The sequence below is a fragment of the Aegilops tauschii genome, chromosome 2 (assembly GCF_002575655.3).
Source record: "Aegilops tauschii subsp. strangulata cultivar AL8/78 chromosome 2, Aet v6.0, whole genome shotgun sequence".
Lineage (NCBI taxonomy): Eukaryota > Viridiplantae > Streptophyta > Magnoliopsida > Poales > Poaceae > Aegilops > Aegilops tauschii.
The window spans coordinates 93,957,201-93,980,515 of NC_053036.3; the positions used below are offsets into that span (position 1 = coordinate 93,957,201).

General features: G+C 44.1%; 1 non-coding gene across 1 annotated transcript; it reads left to right on the forward strand.

Moving 5' to 3' along the window:
* Window positions 1–17,191: 17,191 nt before the first annotated feature.
* Window positions 17,192–18,553, forward strand: LOC109734359 (uncharacterized). The gene is made up of 3 exons (XR_012203738.1): window positions 17,192–17,505; window positions 17,881–18,196; window positions 18,284–18,553. It is a non-coding gene; the product is annotated as an uncharacterized protein (transcript).
* Window positions 18,554–23,315: the final 4,762 nt, after the last annotated feature.

A 23,315-nucleotide genomic window follows, 5' to 3' on the forward strand; every position in this document is an offset into this window, starting at 1 on the left:
AGTATCAAGAAGGATTGTTCCGGAAAACTCTCATTCCCTCCTTTGCAGAAATGCATGGCTACACTGAGGATGCTTGTTGTAGGTACCACCATTGATACTGTCGTGAAGATAGTCCGGATGGGGGAGAGCACATGACTTGATACCACTGTGAGATTTGACCGCATCGTGGTGCAAGTGTTTGGAGCAGAGTATCTGAGAGAACCAACTATGCAATATAGAGGAAGGTTGATGGCTATTTGAGCAGCAAGATGTTTTCCATGTATATTTGGTTCAATTGATTGCATGCAGTGGAGCTGTTGCTTCACAGTAAATAGTCAAAAAAATTGTTGGCATGCATTGGCAATGGAAGATCTGCCCCAAAGATTTACACATGATGTACCAATGTCACACCAAAGAGGCGACCACCATACTAGAAGCAATGGTATCAAGGGACTTGTGGATTTTGAAGGAAATATGCCCTAGAGGCAATAATAAAGTTGTTATTTTATATTTCCTTATATCATGATAAATGTTTATTATTCATGCTAGAATTGTATTAACCGGAAACTTGATACATGTGTGGATACATAGACAAAACACCGTGTCCCTAGTAAGCCTCTACTAGACTAGCTCGTTAATCAAAGATGGTTAAGTTTCCTAACCATAGACATGTGTTGTCATTTGATGAAAGGGATCACATCATTAGGAGAATGATGTGATGGACAAGACCCATCCGTTAGCTTAGCATATTGATCGTTCAGTTTTATTGCTATTGATTTCTTCATGTCAAATACATATTCCTTCGACTACGAGATTATGCAACTCCCGGATACCGGAGGAATGACTTGTGTGCTATAAAACGTCACAACGTAACTGGGTGATTATAAAGATGCTCTACAGGTATCTCCGAAGGTGTTTGTTGGGTTGGCATAGATCGAGATTAGGATTTGTCACTCCGAGTATCGGAGATGTATCTCTGGGCCCTCTCGATAATACACATCATAAGAAGCCTTGCAAGCAAAGTGACTAATGAGTTAGTTACAAGATGATGTATTACGGAACGAGTAAAGAGACTTGCCGGTAATGAGATTGAACTAGGTATGTGGATACCGACGATCGAATCTCGGGTAAGTAACATACCGATGACAAAGGGAATAACGTATGTTGTCATAACGGTTCGACCGATAAAGATCTTCGTAGAATATGTAGGAGCCAATATGAGCATCCAGGTTCCGCTATTGGTTATTGACCGGAGAGGTGTCTCGGTCATGCCTACATAGTTCTCGAACCCGTAGGGTCCGCACGCTTAACGTTTGATGACAATATAATATTATATGAGTTATGTGATTTGGTGACCGAATGTTGTTCGGAGTCCCGGATGAGATCACGTACACGACGAGGAGTCTCGAAATGGTCGAGAGGTAAATATTGATACATAGGACGATGGTATTCGGACACCGGAAGTGTTCTGGAGGGTATCGGGTACTTATCGGGTCACTGGAAGGTGTTTCGGGTACCCCCGACAATCCTATGGGCCATATGGGCCTTGTGAAGGAACACACCAGCCCACAAGGGGTTGGTGCGCCCTATAAGGCTATAGGAGGAGGAGAAGGAAAGGGGGGAAGGGAAAGGAAAGTGAGGATTAGGATTCCACTTCCTTCCCTCACCCCCCTCTTTCCTTCCCCTTCATGCATACATGGAAAGGGGGGGGGGGCGCAGGGCAAGACAGGGCCCCTAGGGGGCGGCGGCCAACCCTAGGGCGTCCCTTGGCTGCCTCCCCTCTCCCCCACCTATATATATGTGGGGGGCGCCTCTAGCACACCCCAGACTATTGCATAGCCGTGTGCGGCGCCCCCTTCCACCGTTTACTCCCACGGTCATATCTTCGTAGTGCTTAGGCGAAGCCCTGCATGGATCACTTCACCATCATCGTCACCACGTCGTCGTGCTGATGGAACTCATCTACTACCTCGACACTTTGCTGGATCAAGAGTTCGAGGGACGTCATCGAGCTGAACGTGTGCAGAACTCGGAGGTGGCGTACGTTTGGTACTTGATCGGTCGGAACGAGAAGAAGTTCGACTACATCAACCGCGTTGTCAAATGCTTCCGCTTTCTACGAGGGTAGACACACTCTCCCCCTCTCGTTGCTATGCATCTCCTAGATAGATCTTGCTGTTGGGGAACGTAGTAGAAATTTAAAATTTTCTACGTATCACCAAGATCAATCTATGGAGTCATCTAGCAATGAGAGAGAGGGGAGTGCATCTACATACCCTTGTAGATCGCGCGCGGAAGCGTTCAAGAGAACGGGGTTGATGGAGTCGTACTCGTCGTGATCCAAATCACCGATGATCCTAGCGCCGAACGGACGGCACCTCCGCGTTCAACACACGTATGGAGCGGGGACGTCTCCTCCTTCTTGATCCAGCAAGGGGGGAGGAGAAGTTGATGGAGATCCAGCAGCACGACGGCGTGGTGGTGGAAGTAGCGGGATCCCGGCAGGGCTTCGCCAAGCGCAAGCAGGGAGGAAGAGGTGTCACGGGAGGGAGGGAGGCACCAGGGCTTGGGGTGCTGCTCCCATGCGCCTCCCCACTATATATAGGGGTGGAGGGGGCTGGTTTCTTGCCCTCCAAGTCCATTGGGGCGTTGGCAAAGGTGGGGGAAAGAAATCCCATCATTTCCCTTCCCCACCGATTGTTATCCCCCTTTTTTAGGGATCTTGATCTTATCCCTTCGGGATATGATCTTATTCCATCTAAGGTGGGATCTTGGTGCGCCTTGACCAGGGGTGTGGGGCCTTGCCCCCACTACCCACGTTCATGTGGGTCCCCCCATGCAGGTGGGCCCCACTTCGGAACCTTCTAGAACCTTCCCGGTACAATACCGAAAAATCCCGAACATTTTCCGGTGGCCAAAATAGGACTTCCCATATATAAATCTTTACCTCCGGACCATTCCAGAACTCCTCGTGACATCCGGGATCTCATCCGGGACTCCGAACGACTTTCGGATTTCCGCATACTAATATCTCTACAACCCTAGCGTCACCGAACCTTAAGTGTGTAGACCCTACGGGTTCGGGAGACATGCAGACATGACCCAGACGACTCTCCGGTCAATAACCAACAGCGGGATCTGGATACCCATGTTGGCTCCCACATGTTCCACGATGATCTCATCGGATGAACCACGATGTCGAGGATTCAATCAATCCCGTATACAATTCCCTTTGTCAATCGGTACGTTACTTGCCCGAGATTCGATCGTCGGTATCCCAATACCTTGTTCAATCTCGTTACCGGTAAGTCACTTTACTCGTACCGTAACGCATGATCCCGTGGCTAACTCCTTAGTCACATTGAGCTCATTATGATGATGCATTACCGAGTGGGCCCAGAGATACCTCTCCGTCATACGGAGTGACAAATCCCAGTGTCGATTCGTGCCAACCCAACAGACACTTTCGGAGATACCTGTAGTGCACCTTTATAGCCACCCAGTTACGTTGTGACCTTTGGTACACCCAAAGCATTCCTACGGTATCCGGGAGTTGCACAATCTCATGGTCTAAGGAAATGATACTTGACATTAGAAAAGCTCTAGCAAACGAACTACACGATCTTGTGCTATGCTTAGGATTGGGTCTTGTCCATCACATCATTCTCCTAATGATGTGATCCCGTTATCAATGACATCCAATGCCATGGTCAGGAAACCATAACCATCTATTGATCAACGAGCTAGTCAACTAGAGGCTTACTAGGGACATGTTGTGGTCTATGTATTCACACATGTATTATGGTTTCCAGTTAAAGCAATTATAGCATGAACAACAGACAATTATCATGAACAAGGAAATACAATAATAACCATTTTATTATTGCCTCTAGGGCATATTTCCAACAGTCTCCCACTTGCACTAGAGTCAATAATCTAGTTCACATCACCATGTGATTAACACTCAAAGTTCACATCGCCATGTGACTAATACCCAAGAGTTTACTAGAGTCAATAATCTAGTTCACATCACCATGTGATTAACACTCAATGAGTTCTAGGGTTTGATCATGTTATGCTTACGAGAGAGGTTTTAGTCAACGGGTCTGCAACATTCAGATCCGTGTGTGCTTTACAAATCTCTATGTCATCTTGTAGATGCAGCTACCACGCGCTACTTGGAGCTATTCCAAATAACTGCTCTACTATACGAATCCGGTTCACTACTCAGAGTCATCCGGATTAGTGTCAAAGTTTGCATCGACGTAACCCTTTACGACGAACCCCCTTTCCACCTCCATAATCGAGAAAATTCCTTAGTCCACTAGATACTAAGGATAAGTTCGACCGCTGTCATGTGATCCCTTCCTGGATCACTATTGTACCCCTTGACTAACTCATGGCAAGGCACACTTCAGGTGCGGTACACAGCATAGAATATTGTAGAGCCTACGTCTAAAGCATAGGGGACGACCTTCGTCCTTTCTCTTTCTTCTGCCGTGGTCAGGTCTTGAGTCTTACTCAATACTTACACCTTGTAACACAGCCAAGAACTCCTTCTTTGCTGATCTATTTTGAACTCCTTCAAAATCTTGTCACGGTATGTATTCATTTGAAAGTACTATTAAGCGTTTTTGATCTATCCTTATAGATCTTGATGCTCAATGTTCAAGTAGCTTAATCCAGGTTTTCCATTAAAAACACTTTTCAAATAACCCTGGATGCTTTCTAGAAATTCTACATCATTTCTGATCAACAATATGTTAACAACATATACTCATCAAAAATTCTATAGTGCTCCCACTCACTTCTTTGGAAATACAAGTTTCTCATGAACTTTGTATAAACCCAAAATCTTTGATCATCTCATCAAAGCGTTCATTCCAACTCCGAGATGCTTACTCCAATCCTTAGAAGGATTGCTGGAGCTTTGCATACTTGTTAGCATCTTTCAGGATTGACAAAACCTTCTGGTTGTATCACATACAACCTTTCCTCAAGAAAATCGTCGAGCAAACAATGTTTTGACATCCTATCTGCAAGATTTCATAAATAATGCAGTAACTGCTAATATAATTCTAACAGACTCTTAGCATCGCTACGAGTGAGAAAGTCTCATCGCAGTCAACTCCTTGAACTTGCCGGAAAACATCTTAACGACAAGTCGAGCTTTCTTAATGGTGACACTTACCATCATTGTCTGTCTTCCCTTTAAAATCCATCTGTACCCAACAGCCTTACGACCATCAAGTAGTTCTTTCAAAGTCTATACTTTGTTTTCATACATGGATCCTCTCGGATTTTATGGCCTCGAGCCATTCGTCGGAATCCGGGCCCACCATCGCTTCTCCATAGCTCGTAGGTTCATTGTTGTCTAGCAACATGACCTCCAAGACAGGATTACGTACCACTCTGAAGTAGTACACATCCTTGTCATCCTATGAGGTTTGGTAGTGACTTGATCTGAAGTTTCATGATCACTATCATAAGCTTCCACTTCAATTGGTGTAGGTGCCACATGAACAACTTCCTGTGCCCTGCTACACATTAGTTGAAGTGACGGTTCAATGACCTCATCAAGTCTCCACCATCCTCCCACTCAATTCTTTCGAGAGAAACTTTTCCTCGAGAAAGGACCTGTTTCTAGAAACAATCACTTTTGCTTCCAGATCTGAAATAGGAGGTATACCCAACTGTTTTGGGTATTCTATGAAGATGCATTTATCCGCTTTGGGTTCGAGCTTATCAGCCTGAAAAAAACTTCTTCACATAAGCGTCGCAGCCCCAAACTTTTAAGAAACGACAGCTTAGGTTTCTCTAAACCATAGTTCATACGGTGTCGTCTCAACGGAATTGCGTGGTGCCCTATTTAAAGTGAATGCGGTTGTCTCTAATGCCTAACCCATAAACGATAGTTGTAATTCGATAAGAGACATCATGGTATGCACCATATCCAATAGGGTGCAGTTATGATGTTCGGACACACCATCACAATATGGTGTTCCAGGCGGTATTAGTCGTGAAACAATTTCCACAATTTCTTAATTGTGTGCCAAACTCGTAACTCAGATATTCATCTCTATGATCATATCACAGACATTTGATCCTCTTGTCACGACGATCTTCAACTTCACTCTGAAATTACTTGAACCTTTCAATAATTCAGACTTGTGTTTCATCAAGTAAATCTACTCAAATCATCTGTGAAGTAAGAACATAACGATATCCACTGCGTGCGTCAGCACTCATTGGACTGCACACATCAAATGTATTACTTCCAACAAGTTGTTCTCTTGTTCCATCTTACTGAAAACGAGGCCTTTCAGTCATCTTGCCCATGTGGTATGATTTGCATGTCTCAAGTGATTCAAAATCAAGTGAGTCCAAATGATCCATCTGTATGGACTTTCTTCATGCATATATACTAATAGACATGGTTCGCATGTCTCAATCTTTTCAAAAACGATTGAGTCCAAAGATCCATCAACATGGAGCTTCTTCATGCGTTTTATACCAATATGACTCAAGTGGCAGTGCCACAAGTATGTGGTACTATCATTACTATCTTATATCTTTTGGCATGAACATGTGTATCACTACGATCGAGATTCAATAAACCATTCATTTTAGGTGCAAGACCATTGAAGGTATTATTCAAATAGACAGAGTAACCATTATTCTCCTTTAATGAATAACCGTATTGCGATAAACATAATCCAATCATGTCTATGCTCAACGCAAACACCAAATAATAATTATACAGGTTTAACCCCAATCTCGATGGTAGAGGGAGCATGCGATGCTTGATCACATCAACCTTGGAAACACTTCCAACACATATCGTCATCTCACCTTTAGCTAGTCTCCGTTTATTCTGCAGCTTTTATTTCGAGTTACTAACACTTAGCAACCGAACCGGTATCTAATACCCTGGTGCTACTAGGAGTACTAGTAAAGTACACATTAATATAATGTATATCCAATATACTTCTGTCGACCTTGCCAGCCTTCTCATCTACGAAGTATCTAGGGTAGTTCTGCTTCAGTGACCGTTCCCCTCATTTCAGAAGCACTTAGTCTCGGGTTTGGGTTCAACCTTGGGTTTCTTCACTAGAGCAGCAAGTGATTTGCCGTTTCATGAAGTATCCCTTCTTGCCCTTGCCCTTCTAGAAACTAGTGGTTTTACTAACCATCAACAATTGATGCTCCTTCTTGATTTCTACTTTCGCGGTGTCAAACATCGCGAGTTGCTCAAGGATCATCATGTCTATCCCTGATATGTTATAGTTCATCACGAAGCTCTAATAGCTTGGTGGCAGTGACTATGGAGAACCATCACTATCTCATCTGGAAGATTAACTCCCACTCGATTCAAGTGATTGTAGTACTCAGACAATCTGAGCACATGCTCAACGATTGAGCTTTTCTCCCTTAGTTTGCAGGCTTAAGAAACTTGTCAGAGGTCTCATACCTCTTGACGTGGGCATTAGTCTGAAATCCCAATTTCAGTCTTTGGAACATCTCATATGTTCCGCGACATTTCAAAACCGTCTTTGGTGCCACAATTTTAAACCGTTAGCATCACACACTGAACTATCACGTAGTCATCAAAACGTGTATGTCAGATGTTTCGTAACATCTACAGACGACGCTCGAGGTTCAGCACACCGAGCGGTGCATTAAGGACATAAGCCTTCTGTGCAGCAATGAGGACAATCCTCAGTTTACGGACCCAGTCCGCATAATTGCTACTATCAACTTTCAACTAAATTTTCTCTAGGAACATATCTTAGTAGAACTAAAGCGTAAGCTACGACATTATTTGCAAAGACCTTTTGACTATGTTCATGATAATTAAGTTCATCTGATTATTTAATGAACTCCCACTTAGATAGACATCCCTCTAGTCATCTAAGTGATACATGATCCGAATCGACTAGGCCGTGTCCGATCATCACGTGAGACGGACTAGTCATCATCGATGAACATCTCCATGTTGATCGTATCTACTATACGACTCATGTTCGACCTTTCGGTCTCTTGTGTTCCGAGGCCATGTCTGTACATGCTAGGCTCGTCAAGTCAACCTAAGTGTTTTGCTTGTGTTCCGAGGCCATGTCTGTACATGCTAGGCTCGTCAACACCCGTTGTATGCGAACGTTAGAATCTATCACACCCGATCATCACGTGGTGCTTCGAAACAACGAACCTTCGCAACGGTGCACAGTTAGGGGGAACACATCTCTTGAAATTTTAGTGAGGGATCATCTTATTTATGCTACCGTCGTTCTAAGCAAATAAGATGTAAACATGATAAACATCACATGCAAATCATAAAGTGACATGATATGGCCAATATCATCTTGCGCCTTTTGATCTCCATCTTCGAGGCGCGGCATGATCACCTTCGTCACCGGCATGACACCATGATCTCCATCATCATGATCTCCATCATCGTGTCTTCATGAAGTTGTCTCGCCAACTATTACTTCTACTACTATGGCTAACGGTTAGCAATAAAGTAAAGTAATTACATGGCGTTTTTCATTGACACACAGGTCATACAATAAATTAAGACAACTCCTATGGCTCCTGCCGGTTGTCATACTCATCGACATGCAAGTCGTGATTCCTATTACAAGAACATGATCAATCTCATACATCACATATATCATTCATCACATCCTTTTGGCCATATCACATCACATAGCATACCCTGCAAAAACAAGTTAGACGTCCTCTAATTGTTGTTGCATGTTTTACGTGGCTGCTATGGGTTTCTAGCAAGAACGTTTCTTACCTACGCAAAAGCCACAACGGTAATATGCCAATTGCTATTTACCCTTCATAAGGACCCTTTTCATCGAATCCGATCTGACTAAAGTGGGAGAGACAGACACCCGCTAGCCACCTTATGCATCAAGTGCATGTCAGTCGGTGGAACCTGTCTCACGTAAGAGTACGTGTAAGGTCGGTCCGGGCCGCTTCATCCCACAATGCCGCCGAATCAAGATAAGACTAGTAACGGCAAGCAAATTGAACAAATCGTCGCCCACAACTACTTTGTGTTCTACTCGTGCATAGAATCTACGCATAAACCTGGCTCATGATGCCACTGTTGGGGAACGTAGCAGAAATTTAAAATTTTCTACGTTTCACCAAGATCAATCTATGGAGTCATCTAGCAACGAGAGAGAGGGGAGTGCATCTACATACCCTTGTAGATCGTGCGCGGAAGCGTTCAAGAGAACGGGGTTGATGGAGTCGTACTCGTCGTGATCCAAATCACCGATGATCCTAGCGCCGAACGGACGGCACCTCCGCGTTCAACACACGTACGGAGCGGGGACGTCTCCTCCTTCTTGATCCAGCAAGGGGGAAGGAGAAGTTGATGGAGATCCAGCAGCACGACGACGTGGTGGTGGAAGTATCGGGATCCCGGCAGGGCTTCGCCAAGCGCAAGCGGGGAGGAAGAGGTGTCACGGGAGGGAGGGAGGCGCCAGGGCTTGGGGTGCTGCTCCCATGCGCCTCCCCACTATATATAGGGGTGGAGGGGGCTGGTTTCTTGCCCTCCAAGTCCATTGGGGCGTTGGCAAAGGTGGGGGAAAGAAATCCCATCATTTCCCTTCCCCACCGATTGTTATCCCCCTTTTTTAGGGATCTTGATCTTATCCCTTCGGGATATGATCTTATTCCTTCTAAGGTGGGATCTTGGTGCGCCTTGACCAGGGGTGTGGGGCCTTGCCCCCACTACCCACATTCATGTGGGTCCCCCCATGCAGGTGGGCCCCACTTCGGAACCTTCTAGAACCTTCCCGGTACAATACCGAAAAATCCCGAACATTTTCCGATGGCCAAAATAGGACTTCCCATATATAAATCTTTACCTCCGGACCATTCTGGAACTCCTCGTGACATCCGGGATCTCATCCGGGACTCCGAACAACTTTCAAAAGTTTATACCCTGGAGGGGTGTCCCAACTTAGCCCATTATAAGCTCTCACGGTCAACGAAGGATATTCCTTCTCCCGGGAAGACCCGATCAGTCTCGGAATCCCGGTTACAAGACATTTCGACAATGGTAAAACAAGACCAGCAAAGCCGCCCGATGTGCTGACAATCCCGAGAGGAGTTGCACATATCTCGTTCTCAGGGCAACACCGGATGAGATATCCTACGAGTAAAACCATACCTCGAGTTTCCACGAGGGGGCCCCGCAGTCTACTCAGTTCGGACCAACACTTAGAGAAGCATTGGCCCGGGGGGGTTAAAATAAAGATGATCCTCGGGATGCGCGACTCCCAAGGGAAAAAGCTAGGTGAGGCAAATGTAAAACCAAGGTTGGGCCTTGCTAGAAGAGTTTTATTCAAAGCGAACCGTCAAGGGGTCCCATAAATCACCCAACCGCGTAAGGGACGCAAAATCAAGGAACATAACACCGGTATGACGGAAACTAGGGCGGCAAGAGTGGAACAGAACGCCAGGCATAAGGCCGAGCCTTCCACCCTTTACCAAGTATATAGATGCATTAATTAAATAAGAGATATTGTGATATCCCAACATAACATAATCCAACAAGGAGCAATCTTCATCTTCACCTGCAACTAGCAACGCTATAAGAGGGGCTGAGCAAAGTGGTAACATAGCCAAACAATGGTTTGCTAGGAAGGGTGACAAAGGTTAGAGGTTCATGGCAATTTGGGAGGCTTGAAGAGCAAGTGAATAGGTAGCACAGCAAAGCGATAGAACGAAGCAACTAGCTTAGCAATGATAGTAATGAGATCCAAGGTGACGGTCATCTTACCTAAAATCCCGCTAGGAAGAAGAACGAGTCCATGAAGAAGATTAAGCCACGAAGACGAACCAAGCGTAGACGAACGAATCCTCATGATCGCAACGAAACGGGAACTATCGAGAAGAAGCACACAACATGGTAAACACACCACACATGAACAAGGCATGATGCTCAACCAAGTATGATGCATGACAAGGCTACATGAGGCTACTCATGGCATGAGATGATGCATACAAGAACAACACATCAAAGCAAGTTTAAATGAGGCCGGAAACAACATATGACAATTCCGGTAAGTCCCCATATGCAAATTTCGAAATTGGTCCAGATCTGAATAAACTTTATGTTCAAGTTGTTAAACAGCAAGTTAAGGTGCACCAAAACAATCTACACGAAATTCTAGTCAAGTTACATATAAAGTTCATTAGATTCGGAGCTACGGCCTAGAAGATATGAGCAAAACAAGTTAAACATGGCATTGATGCAAAATGCATTCAAACATCAAGCAAACACACTCAAAACATGGATGCAACAAGGTAACATGAAACTACATGTAAAACTAAGCAAGTTTCATATAGAGCATGCTCAAAACGGAGCAACGGTGCAACACATACACTCCAAACGAGATATAACAACAATCTGTCCAAAACAGCAACTAGGCATCTTGCAAGCATCAAAATAATATGCTACAGCACCCCAAAATGAAAACAAAAGGCATGGACGTGATGTAAAGGTAAAGCATTACAAAACATGAACAATAAGCTATCTCCAGAAATCACTAGAACATGCTCAAAAGGGCATGGAAAGATTGCAAATAATAACAGTTCACAGACTTAACAGAAAATCACTGGACATGGCAGAAATAACATCAGGTTGCAAAGTTTAGAGCTATCAAACAACATGCTACAGGAACTTATCATGGCAACCAAAGGCATGGCATGAGTCTACTAATTGCATAGAACAAAAGTCCCTTACTGAACATGAGCCAAAAAGGCACATAAGATACGATGGCACCCATGTAAACATAGCAAGTTACATAAACAGATTCAGACTTAGTGAAAATAACAGTACATGGCAGAAACAACGATAAGTAGACCATAGAGCATTTCATGGCATGTGAAGTCAACCAACAGTAAGATGGCATAATTATGAAGCTAAACATGGCAAGAGCAAATTCATAGGGTGCATGGATCACTAGCAACAACCATGGCAAAGTTGATTAACATGTAAACAATCTGCCAGGAACTTTTATAGCAAAAGTAGAGCAAGATTAAGACATGTTAGAGCACTCCATAAATGCAAACATGGGCATGGATGTATAGAGCATAACATGATCAACAAAACATCCTTAGTGAACATCTCCAGGTCATGCATAGAATGACTTGTAGCAGCAGGTTTATATGGCATCACAACATAACACACTCAGACTTAGCAGAAATGACCAAGTCACAGAAATCAGCAACATCATGGAGGCTACTTTGCATGCTTGTGCTAGTCACCACATAGATCACAAAAATACAATATAAGCACCCCTGTAAATATGGCATTATGTAGTTCAAAACTCATGTAGACATCAAGCTCATAGGATATGCACACAAAATGCAATGAAAAAGACAAATCACCAAGTTCTGATAACAGACAGCAGTTAACATCATATAGCACTCTTGCAACGATGATTAGGGAATCAAGATGAACTCTAATGAACATGATCCAGTGTAACGAAATTAAAAGCATCTCACAATGAACATTCTGACATATCATGCACGCAAAACGGAGCAGTACACACAAAGTTATGGCAGGTCAAAGTATGCAACATGCTGATAAAAAACCTGGGACTTGGAGAAAATTATACCCCGCGGAGAACGTGGACGGGACGGTGCGGGACGGAGGGATCCGGGCGCGGGACGACGCGTTTGGTTCCGGGACGGGTGGATCTCATCCCACCGTCCGGATCCGGCGACGGGGCAGCCGGCGACGGCGGCGGAGGCGCGGCGAGGGGCGGCGCCGGCGGCGGAGCGCGGAGGCGGACGGCGCGGGGTCCGGCGGCGGTCGGCCAAGCGGCGCGCGGACGGCCGGCGAGGTCCGGCATGCGCAGGGCGGCGGAGGCCGGACCGGGCGGCGGCGCGGGAGACCGGGCGGCGGGGCGAGGTGCGCCGGCGGCTCGGGCGCCAGGGCGCGGCGGGGGGTTGCGGGCGCGGTCGGGCCCGGCGCGGCCCGGCCGTGGGCTCCGCGGGCCGTGGAGTGGTGGGGAGGCGGAGGGGCGATGTGGCGGACAGGGAGTGGCTGAGGAAGCGGCGGCGGACATGTCCGGTGGTGGGGAGAGGTGTCCGGCGGCATGGAGGGAAGAAGGTTAGGGTTTATCTGCGAGAATTTCGGGGAAGGGGACCTATTTATAGGTAGAGGGAGCTAGGAGAGTCCAAATGAGGTGCGCTTTTCGCCCACACGATCGTGATCGAACGACCGAGAGCATGGAGAGGGGTTAGATGGGCTAGGTGGGTTGTGTGAGGAGGTGCTGGGCTGCAAAGAGAAGGGGGGTTTCGGGCTACGCGGTTAACCGTTGGGGCATCAAACGACCTCCAAATGGAACGAAATTTGATGGGCGGTCTACCGGTGCTATACCAAGGCCACTCGGCAAATCTCGGCCCATTCCGAGAACGTTTTTCTCCCGCTCACGAAACAAGGTCTGAGAGGGGCGACGGGCACGTGTGGGAGTGTCGGATCGCGAAACGGACAACGGGGAAAAAGACCGGATGCATGTTTCGGAAAACATGATGATGCAATGCAGATGATGACATGGCAAAATGCAACACACAAGCAAATGACATGGCAACGACGGCGAATAACTGGGAGACACCTGGCACATCGAATCCGGGGCGTTACAGTTGTGGGCGGTGATAGTCATACTGCTTACCACCAATGTCTTATTTTGATTCGGCGGTATTGCTGGATGAAGCGGCCCGGACCAACCTTACATGACCACGTTCATGAGACCAGTTCCACCGATAGACATGCAAATAGTTTTGCATAAAGGTGGCTGGCGAGTGTCTGTTTGTCCAACTTCAGTTGAATCGAATTTGACTGTGGCCGGTTCTTGTTGAAGGTTAAAACAACAAACTTGATAAATCACCGTTGTGGTTTTAATGCGTAGGTAAGAACGGGTCTTACTAGAAGCCCGTAGCAGCCACGTAAAACTTGCAACAACAAAGTAGAGGACGTCTAACTTGTTTTTTTGCAGGGCATGTTGTGATGTGATATGGTCAAGACATGATGTGATATACGTTATTGTATGAGATGATCATGTTTTGTAAAAGTTATCGGCAACTGGCAGGAGCCTTATGGTTGTCACTTTATTGTATGAAATACAAACGCCATGTAATTGCTTTACTTTATCACTATGCGTTAGCGACAGTTATAGAAGCAATAGTTGGCAAGACGACCACACCGCTACGATGGAGATCAAGGTGTCAAGCCGGTGACGATGGAGATCATGACGGTGCTTTGGAGATGGAGATCAAAAGCACAAGATGATGATGGCCATATCATGTCACATATTTTGATTGCATGTGATGTTTATCTTTTATGCATCTTATTTTGCTTAGTACGGCAGTAGCATTATAAGATGATCCCTCAACTAAAAATTTCAAGTTATAAGTGTTCTCCCTAAGTATGCACCGTTGCGACAGTTCGTCGTGCTGAGACACCACATGATGATCGGGTGTGATAGGATCTACGTTCACATAGAATGGGTGCAAGACAGTTTTGCACATGCGGAATACTCGGGTTAAACTTGACGAGCCTGGCATGTATAGACATGGCCTCGGAACACTGGAGACCGAAAGGTCGAACGTGAACCATATAGTAGATATGATCAACATCGAGATGTTCACCATTGATGACTACTCCATCTCACGTGATGATCGGACATGGTTTGGTTGATTTGGATCACGTATCATTTGGATGACTTGAGGGATGTCTATCTAAGTGGGAGTTCTTGAGTAGTTTGATTAATTGAACTTAATTTATCATGAACTTAGTCCTGATAGTTTTTGCAAATTATGTTGTAGATCAATAGCTCGTGATGTAGCTCCCCCGTTTATTCTTTATATGTTCCTAGAGAAAAATAAGTTGAAAGATGATAGTAGCAATGATGCGGACTGGGTCCATGATCTGATGATTATCCTCATTGCTGCACAGAAGAATTATGTCCTTGATGCATCGCTAGGTAACAGAACTATTGCAGGAGCAGATGCAGACGTTATGAACGTTTTGGCAAGCTCGATATGATGACTACTTGATAGTTTAGTGCGCCATGCTTTATGGCTTAGAACCGGGACTTCAAAAACGTTTTGAACACCACGAAGCATATGAGTGTTCCAAGAGCTGAAATTGGTATTTCAGACTCATGCCCGTGTCGAGAGGTATATAAGAGCTTTGACAAATACTTTGCCTACAAGATGGAGGAGAATAGCTCAGCCAGTGAGCATGTACTCAGAATGTCTGAGCACCACAATCACTTGAATCAAGTGGGAGTTAATGTTCCAGATAAGATAGTGATTGATAGAGTTCTCTAGTCACTATCACCAAGCTACTAGAACTTCGTGATGAACTATAATATGCAAGGGATGACGAAAACAATTCCCGAGCTCTTTGCGATGCTGAAGTCGACGAAGGTAGAAATCAAGAAAGAGCATCAAGTGTTGATGGTTAACAATAGCACTAGTTTCAAGAAAAGGGCAAAGGGAAAGAAAGGGAACTTCAAGAAGAATGGCAAGCAAGTTGCCACTCCCATAAAAAAAGCCCAAAGCTAGACCGAAGCCTGAAACTGAGTGCTTCTACTGCAAAGGAAATGGCCACCGGAAGCGGAAGTTCCCCGAATACTTGGCGGATAAGAAGGATGGCAAAGTGAACAAAGGTATATTTGATATACAGATTATTTATGTGTACTTTACTAGTGTTTGTAGCAACCACTGGGTATTTGATACCGGTTCAGTTGCTAAGATTAGTAACCCGAAACAGGAGTTGCAGAATGAACAGAGACTAGTTAAAGATGGGGTGACGATGTGTGTTGGAGATAATTCCAAGGTTGATAAGATTGCCATCGCACACTCCCTCTACCTTCGGGATTAGTGTTGAAACTAAATAAATGTTATTTGGTGTTTACGTTGAGCATGAATATGATTAGATCATGTTTGATGCAATATGGTTATTCATTTAAAATCAAAGAATAATTGTTGTTCTGTTTACATGAATAAAACCTTCTATGATCATACACCCAATGTAAAGGGTTTATTGAATCTCGATCGTAGTAATACACATATTCATAATATTGATGCCAAAAGATGCAAAGTTGATAATGATAGTGCAACATACTTGTGGCACTGTTGTTTAGTTCATATTGGTGTAAAGCACATGAAGAAACTCCATGCAGATGGACTTTTTGAATCACTTGATTATGAATCATTTGATACTTGCGAACCATGCCTCATGGGCAAGATGACTAAAACTCCGTTCTCCAAAACAATGGAGCGAGCTAATGACTTATTGGATATAATACATACCGATGTATGCGGTCCGATGAGTGTTGAAGCTCGCGGCGGGTATCGTTGTTTTCTGACCTTCACAGATGATTTGAGCAAATATGGGTATATCTACTTGATGAAACACAAGTATGGAACATTTGAAAAGTTCATAGAATTTCAGAATGAATTGGAGAATCATCGTAACAAGAAAATAAAGTCTCTACGATCTGATCGCGGAGGCGAATATTTGAGTTACGAGTTTGGCCTTCATTTAAAACAATGTGGAATAGTTTCACAACTCACGCCACCTGGAACACCACAGCGTAATGGTGTGTACAAACGTCGTAACCGTACTTTATTAGATAGGGTGCGATCTATGATGTCTCTTACCGATTTACCACTATCATTTTGGGGTTATGCATTAGAGACAACTGCATTCACGTTAAATAGGGCACCGTCTAAATCTGTTGAGATGACACCGTATGAACTGTGGTTTGGCAAGAAACCTAAGCCGTCGTTTCTTAAAAGTTTGGGGTTGTGACACTTATGTCAAAAGGCTTCAGCCTGATAAGCTCGAACCCAAATCGGAGAAGTGCATCTTCATAGGATACCCTAAGGAAACTATTGGGTACACCTTCTACCACATACCCGAAAGGCAATATCTTTGTTGCTAAGGGCCTGTTCTGGAACTCTCCCACTCTGAGCTTCCCAAACTCCACGTGAAAAACGAAGCAGAATGCATTAGCTCCGAGAAGCTGAAATAGCAAAGCTGGGATGGGCCGTAGTGCATTTTTGCGGAGCGAGGAAAACCCAGCTTCACGAATCAACAAAATCTGGAGTTCCTTGTATTTACAGCGCTTTGCCACCGCCCAGGAAAACGATTGGCGCGCACACCCTCCTTGCACGGCTCGCGTGCAGAACAAAGAAGCCCAGACTCGAACCGTTCTCGCTCCTCTGCTCCCTCCTCGAACCCTCGCCGCTGCCAGTCGCGCCGCCAGACCCGCTGCCCCCGTCGCCGGCCGAATCCCCTCCTGCGCGTACAGATCCGGCCACCCCGGCCTCTTTCCCGCCGGATCCCCTGCTCAGCGGCGCTCGTCCCGGCACCAGGTTGGAGCAGCGAGCCCTTGACAATGGCGAACTCAGCAGGTCGCCATTGACGCCGGAGCCAGGAGCAGCAGCCCGGAGGCCGAGCCCCCTCGCCCAAACCACAAGGTGAGCTCCTATGTTAGACTTGGTGCCCCTGAACTATTAACGGAAACTGAAATTTTGAGCTCCTATGTCAGACTTGGTGCCCCTGTACTGTTAATGGAAACTGAATTTTTGTGCAGTGTTGTATGTGTACTGCTAAGATATATACAGTATGAACTAGTGCCTGCCTAATTGGTTGAATGTAATTTGTGAAGTGTACTACTGGTAGCATATTAACAGTTTGAATTGTGTAGTGCTAAGATATTAGCTGTACTGCTAAGATATTAGTTGCTTTGTGAAGTGTTGTTCAGATATGACATGATTTTGGCTTTGCAAAAAACTTCTGTTTACATATTATGCTAGTACATGTGAGGACCAATGTGACATGCATTTTCGTAGATAAGTGTCAAGCATGAATGCTGAATGGAGTGTTGAAAACACTCGGATTGTGTGCGAGTTGTTCGCCGAGCAAGTGGACGCTGGAAATAGGCCAGGCAATTATTTGACCCCAAATGCATTTGATGAGGTGACAAGACAATTTAAGATGAGAACCGGGCTTGACTACACACATACCCAATTGAAAAACAAATGGGACAAGCTTAAAGTTGATTTCACCTTGTTTAAGAAACTCAAGTTTTGGGAGACCGGAGCCGGATGGGACTATGTGAACAACACCGTGTCACAAGATGATGAGTGGTGGAAGAAGGCTAAAATTGTGAGTTCTTTTGCTGTTATATCATGTATCTTAATTTAGCCATATCTCTTTATTTACTAATAATGTGTTTCACTTGTTGCATTACAGGATATTAAAGGTTGTGGTAAGTTCAAGAAGAAAGGACTTGCTAATGAAGAAAAGTTGCGGGTTATTTTTGGAGATATCACAACTGATGGTACAGACCATTGGAATCCCTCTTCTGGCATACCTCCCCCTCTAGTGCGGCAGTGAAAGAATCCATCAATGTTGACGAGATCGAGGACCTTGATCTGGATGATATGGAAGAACAAGCATCTCAGGCAACACCTACTTCATCTAAAGTGAGGCTTGGAATCATCATTCCAGAAAAGAACAAGAAACCCTATAAGAAATCATGTTCATGACTTTCTATGCGTGACCATATTGATTTGCAAACTTATTGGCAAATGAAGCTTTTGTGGCATCAACAAGTTTTTCTGCTAAATTATGACCTATGTTAGCTCTGAAAATTTGGGATCTTTCGAATATTACATGATTGCTGTATATTTGTTGCTCCATGTACCAAACGGCGATCTCTCTGTACATGTTCCTGTACAGCAAAAGTAGCTGCAGTAGCTACTGTATTAACAAGAACTTTGCATGCTATAAGCCCAAGGCACCACGTACAGCCCCGCCCAGCCATATGTGTATCCTTTTTTAACACGCCAAATGTGTGTATCACCACGTACAGCCTAGCTAGCCCAAGGCATGACAACTGTGAAAAAAACTCTACTGCACATCTGGGCGGCCTCCAGCCAGCCCAATGGGGAGCCTAACAGGCTTTTTGCCTCCCAGCTGGGCTGCAGCGAAGGGAGAAGCCAGCATCCCTCCAGAACGTTTTTTGATCGCTGGGTGAAGTGAGGAGCTCGCTCCAGAAGCTGAAATCGTGGATTCGGTGGAGCTGGGAGAGTTCCAGAACAGGCCCTAAGAATGGATCCTTTCTAGAGAAGGAGTTTCTCTCAAAAGAAGTGAGTGGAAGGAAAGTAGAACTTGATGAGGTATTTATACCTTCTCTCAATTTGGAAGGTAGCACATCAGAGAAATCCGTTCTCGTGATGCCTACACCAACTAGAGAGGAAACTAATGATGATGATCATGAAACTTCAAGATCAAGTTACTACTAAAACTCGTAGGTCAACCAGAGCACGATCCACACCAGAGTGGTACGGTGTAGCGACCCGACCTCAGACGGTCAAGTCTCTGTGCTTAAGTGTCATCCCTGGATCGGTATGCTGACACACACAGTACTCGAGGATTTATAACAGAGGTAAATCACATGTAAAAAGTAACGTAAATACCATTACCTCAATCCATATAGCGGAAGTAACAAAGGTTGTGGATTCCCATCAACACCAACGGCAAAGTTGAGTGTAGAAATCGTAACCCTAACGTATCACTTACTCGTCGTAAGATTCCTGCAACATGAGACATTGCAGCCACAAAGGGTCAGTACATTGAATGTACTGGCAAATTTACACCATAGGATAATGATGAATAATAACTATCACTATATGCATATTTGGCTGGTGGAAAAGCTCTATGGTTAACATGTTTTTGCGAAAAGCCAATTTTCCCTACAACAAAGGAATAAATTTTATTTAACTATCATGGTGGTTGTTAAACATTGAGAAGGTACCTCCAACTCAACCCCAATTAAGAACGTGATTAACCCAATCAAAATTAAATTAAGTAACATGATGATGAGATTCACATGATAATCCAAGAACTAGATACTCAAGATGTCCATAACTGGGGACACGGCTAATCATGATTAGTTTGTACACTCTGCAGAGGTTTGCACACTTTTCCCCACAAGACTCGATCTCCTCCGTTTGATTTCTCGCACTACATGGTGTTTGAGAAATGGATGACCGAGACACAGTCTTTCAGAAACAATAACTCTTTACTCTGGGTGGACAGTTACACCTACTTTCCCCTACATCTGCTAGCCCACCTCTTCAAGAGGTCATGTAACCTACTCAACTATGCTAGAGCCCATAATAGCTTGTGGCTGCACACAAAAGTTTCTAGCATGAATAATCTCATGATCCCTTTGAGCCTGGGTGGCGGTCCATAGGATAATATCACGGGTACTCCGGGATATCCAAAAATACAGACAACACTGGGTTCCCCAGGTGCCTCAATCCACCCAGATGTGAATTAAAGTAACCACCTTAAGTTGAACCTTTAATTAACATCCTCACATCTGTCATGGAAATTCACTCAAACCCAATCCACATCTACGAGCATAGCATAGCAATAAGCAAACATAGAAGTAACTCCCAACGGTTTGATAATAAACAGGGCAATAGGTACTACCTCATCTACTTTCCCAAAACCCACAATTTAATTCAGATCCTAACCATGCAATTGTTTGATGATTGATCTAATGCAATAAAACTGGGTAGTAAGAGGTATGATCAAAGTGTTACTTGCCTGTACTGTTGATGAAGATGATTCGCACTCAAAAATCTTGATAGTTCTACTTGTCACACTCCGGTCAATCTATCGTAAGCAAACAATAGTAACCACACATAAGCAATCACTCAAAAGATCAGAAAGATCGAACAAAACAATTCAGAAAGCTTCAAAACCAAGCAAATACCTCTTGCAACATAAAACAATTTCTAACAGTACCAAAATTATATGAATTTGGCCTTATTAGAAAGTTTAGGTCAAGAGCTTCGAAAAGCAAAAAGAATCAACTAAAACGGAGTTATAAAACTCAAGTTATGATCAAACGAAGTTTGAATACAAATCTGTTTGAATTCAAATTTTAATACTTACAAAAACATGTTTAAGTTGTTTTACTGGATAAAGGAGTTTATAACGAAGAAATGGGCGTTGGTTTCGTTGAATTTGGATAAACGGGTAAAAAGATGTGGTCGTTTGAAACAGAAGGACTAATCTGTAAAAGAAATACTACAAATAGGTCCGTGGACAGAAAGTAAAAATAAAAAGAAAAACCTATAGAACGAACGTTCACTACGGGAAGCTAAAGAACGAAAACCGTTCGCTCCAGAACCTAAAATAGCAAACGTTCACTAATTAAATTAACCTAGAAAATAAACCGATCTAATAAGTAAAAACCAACCTAATAATTAAAACCGGTCGGGTTAACGGTTTTGCACCGGTTCAAGGAAATAAACCGGCGGCAGCGGTTTTGGATCGGCGGCTCGCGAGGGCGGCGTGCTCCGGCGCGGCGGGCAACGGCGAGCGGCGGCTATGGCGGCGCGGGCGGCGGGGTGGTGCGGCAGCAGCAACGGGGAGTGGCGGCTTGCGGCGGCGGCAACGACAGCTAGCGGGGCGGCGGCGGCAATCTGCGGCGCGGGGGCGCAAAGCGTGAGGCGGCAGCGGCGCGAGAAGAGGAGGGGCGCAGCTATTTATGGAGGGAGGGTGGCGCGGTGGCGTGCTGGAGGGGGCAGAGAGAGGCGGCAACGGCGCGGTGTCCGCGAAGGTCATGGCGGCGGCAGCGCTGTCGTGAGGGCGCTGGAGTCGCGGACGAAAGCGGTGGCGGCTGGGCTGGGCCGGCCCAGTCGGGGATTTTTTTGAAAAACAATAATTTTGCAGACAGAAGAAATAAAATAAATGCAAATAAAATAAAATATAACATAGGCATATTATATATCAAAATTTTCAGAAAAAGATTTCCTACAACGTGAACATTTTTCTAGCGTCAAATAAAATCCACAAAAAATCAAATAATTCAAAGAGTGCTATTGCCCTACTAAAATCCAATAAAAATCATTTTAAAAATAACAAAATGATTTCAGATTTATTTATCTCCAATTTTTTGATGTAGGGAATCATGTTACCCTATTTTCCATGTATTTTATTTTTGAAGAAAAATAATTGGAATAAAACCCAAATAACTCCAAATTAAAAATAATTTGCAAAAGGACTTTAAATTTGATCCTTTTAAACTCCCAACTCATATTTCATATGTTTTGAAGAAGTCATTTTATCTTCTCTCATGAAAATCATTGAGTTGCATAAAGTTTCAGAATTGGAAATATTCTCCAATGAAATTCAAATATTTTCGACACCCCTTGTCATTTAAATAAATGGAAGAAGTCATGTCATCTTCTCTCCAGGGTTTTTGTGGTGAAAAGAATTTGAATTCACGGAGATCATAAAAGCAAAAATGAAAGTTTGGGAAAGTCCTTTTATTCCCTCTCATTTAACTTTCAAAAATTTCGAATTCACTCACTTTCAGTCAATCAATCAAACAATCAATCAAAACCATCTATTTATTATAACATTCCAAAATTTAGAATTTTGGGATGTTACATACGGTAATCCTGTTCTGAAAGTCATGTTACTAGACCATGACGAACCTACGAACTATGAAGAAGCTATGACGAGCCCAGGTTCCAATAAATGGCTTGAGGCCATGAAATCCGAGATAGGATCCATATATAAGAACAAAGTGTGGACTTTGATGGACTTGCCCGATGATCGGCAAGCCATTGAGAATAAATGGATCTTCAAGAGGAAGACGGATGCTGATGGTAGTGTTACTATCTACAAAGCTCGAATTGTCGCAAAAAGTTTTTTGACAAGTTCAAGGTGTTGACTACGATGAGATTTTATCACTTGTATCGATGCTTAAGTCTGTCCGAATCATGTTAGCAATTGCCGCATTTTATGAAATCTGGCAAATGGATATCAAAACTGCATTCCTTAATGGATTTATTAAAGAAGAGTTGTATATGATGCAACCAGAAGGTTTTGTCAATCCTAAAGGTGCTAACAAAATGTGCAAGCTCCAGCGATCCATCTATGGACTGGTGCAATCATCTCGGAGTTGGAATATACACTTTGATGAGTTGATCAAAGAATATAGTTTTATACAGACTTGAGGTGAAGCCTGTATTTACAAGAAAGTGAGTGGGAGCACTACAACCTTTCTGATAAGTATATGTGAATGACATATTGTTGATCAGAAATGATGTAGAATTTTCTAGAAAGCATAAATGAGTGTTTGAAAGGAGTTTTTCAAAGAAAGACCTCGGTGAAGCTACTTACATATTGGGCATCAAGATCTATAGAGATAGATTAAGACGCTTGATAAGACTTTCGATGAGTACATACCTTGATA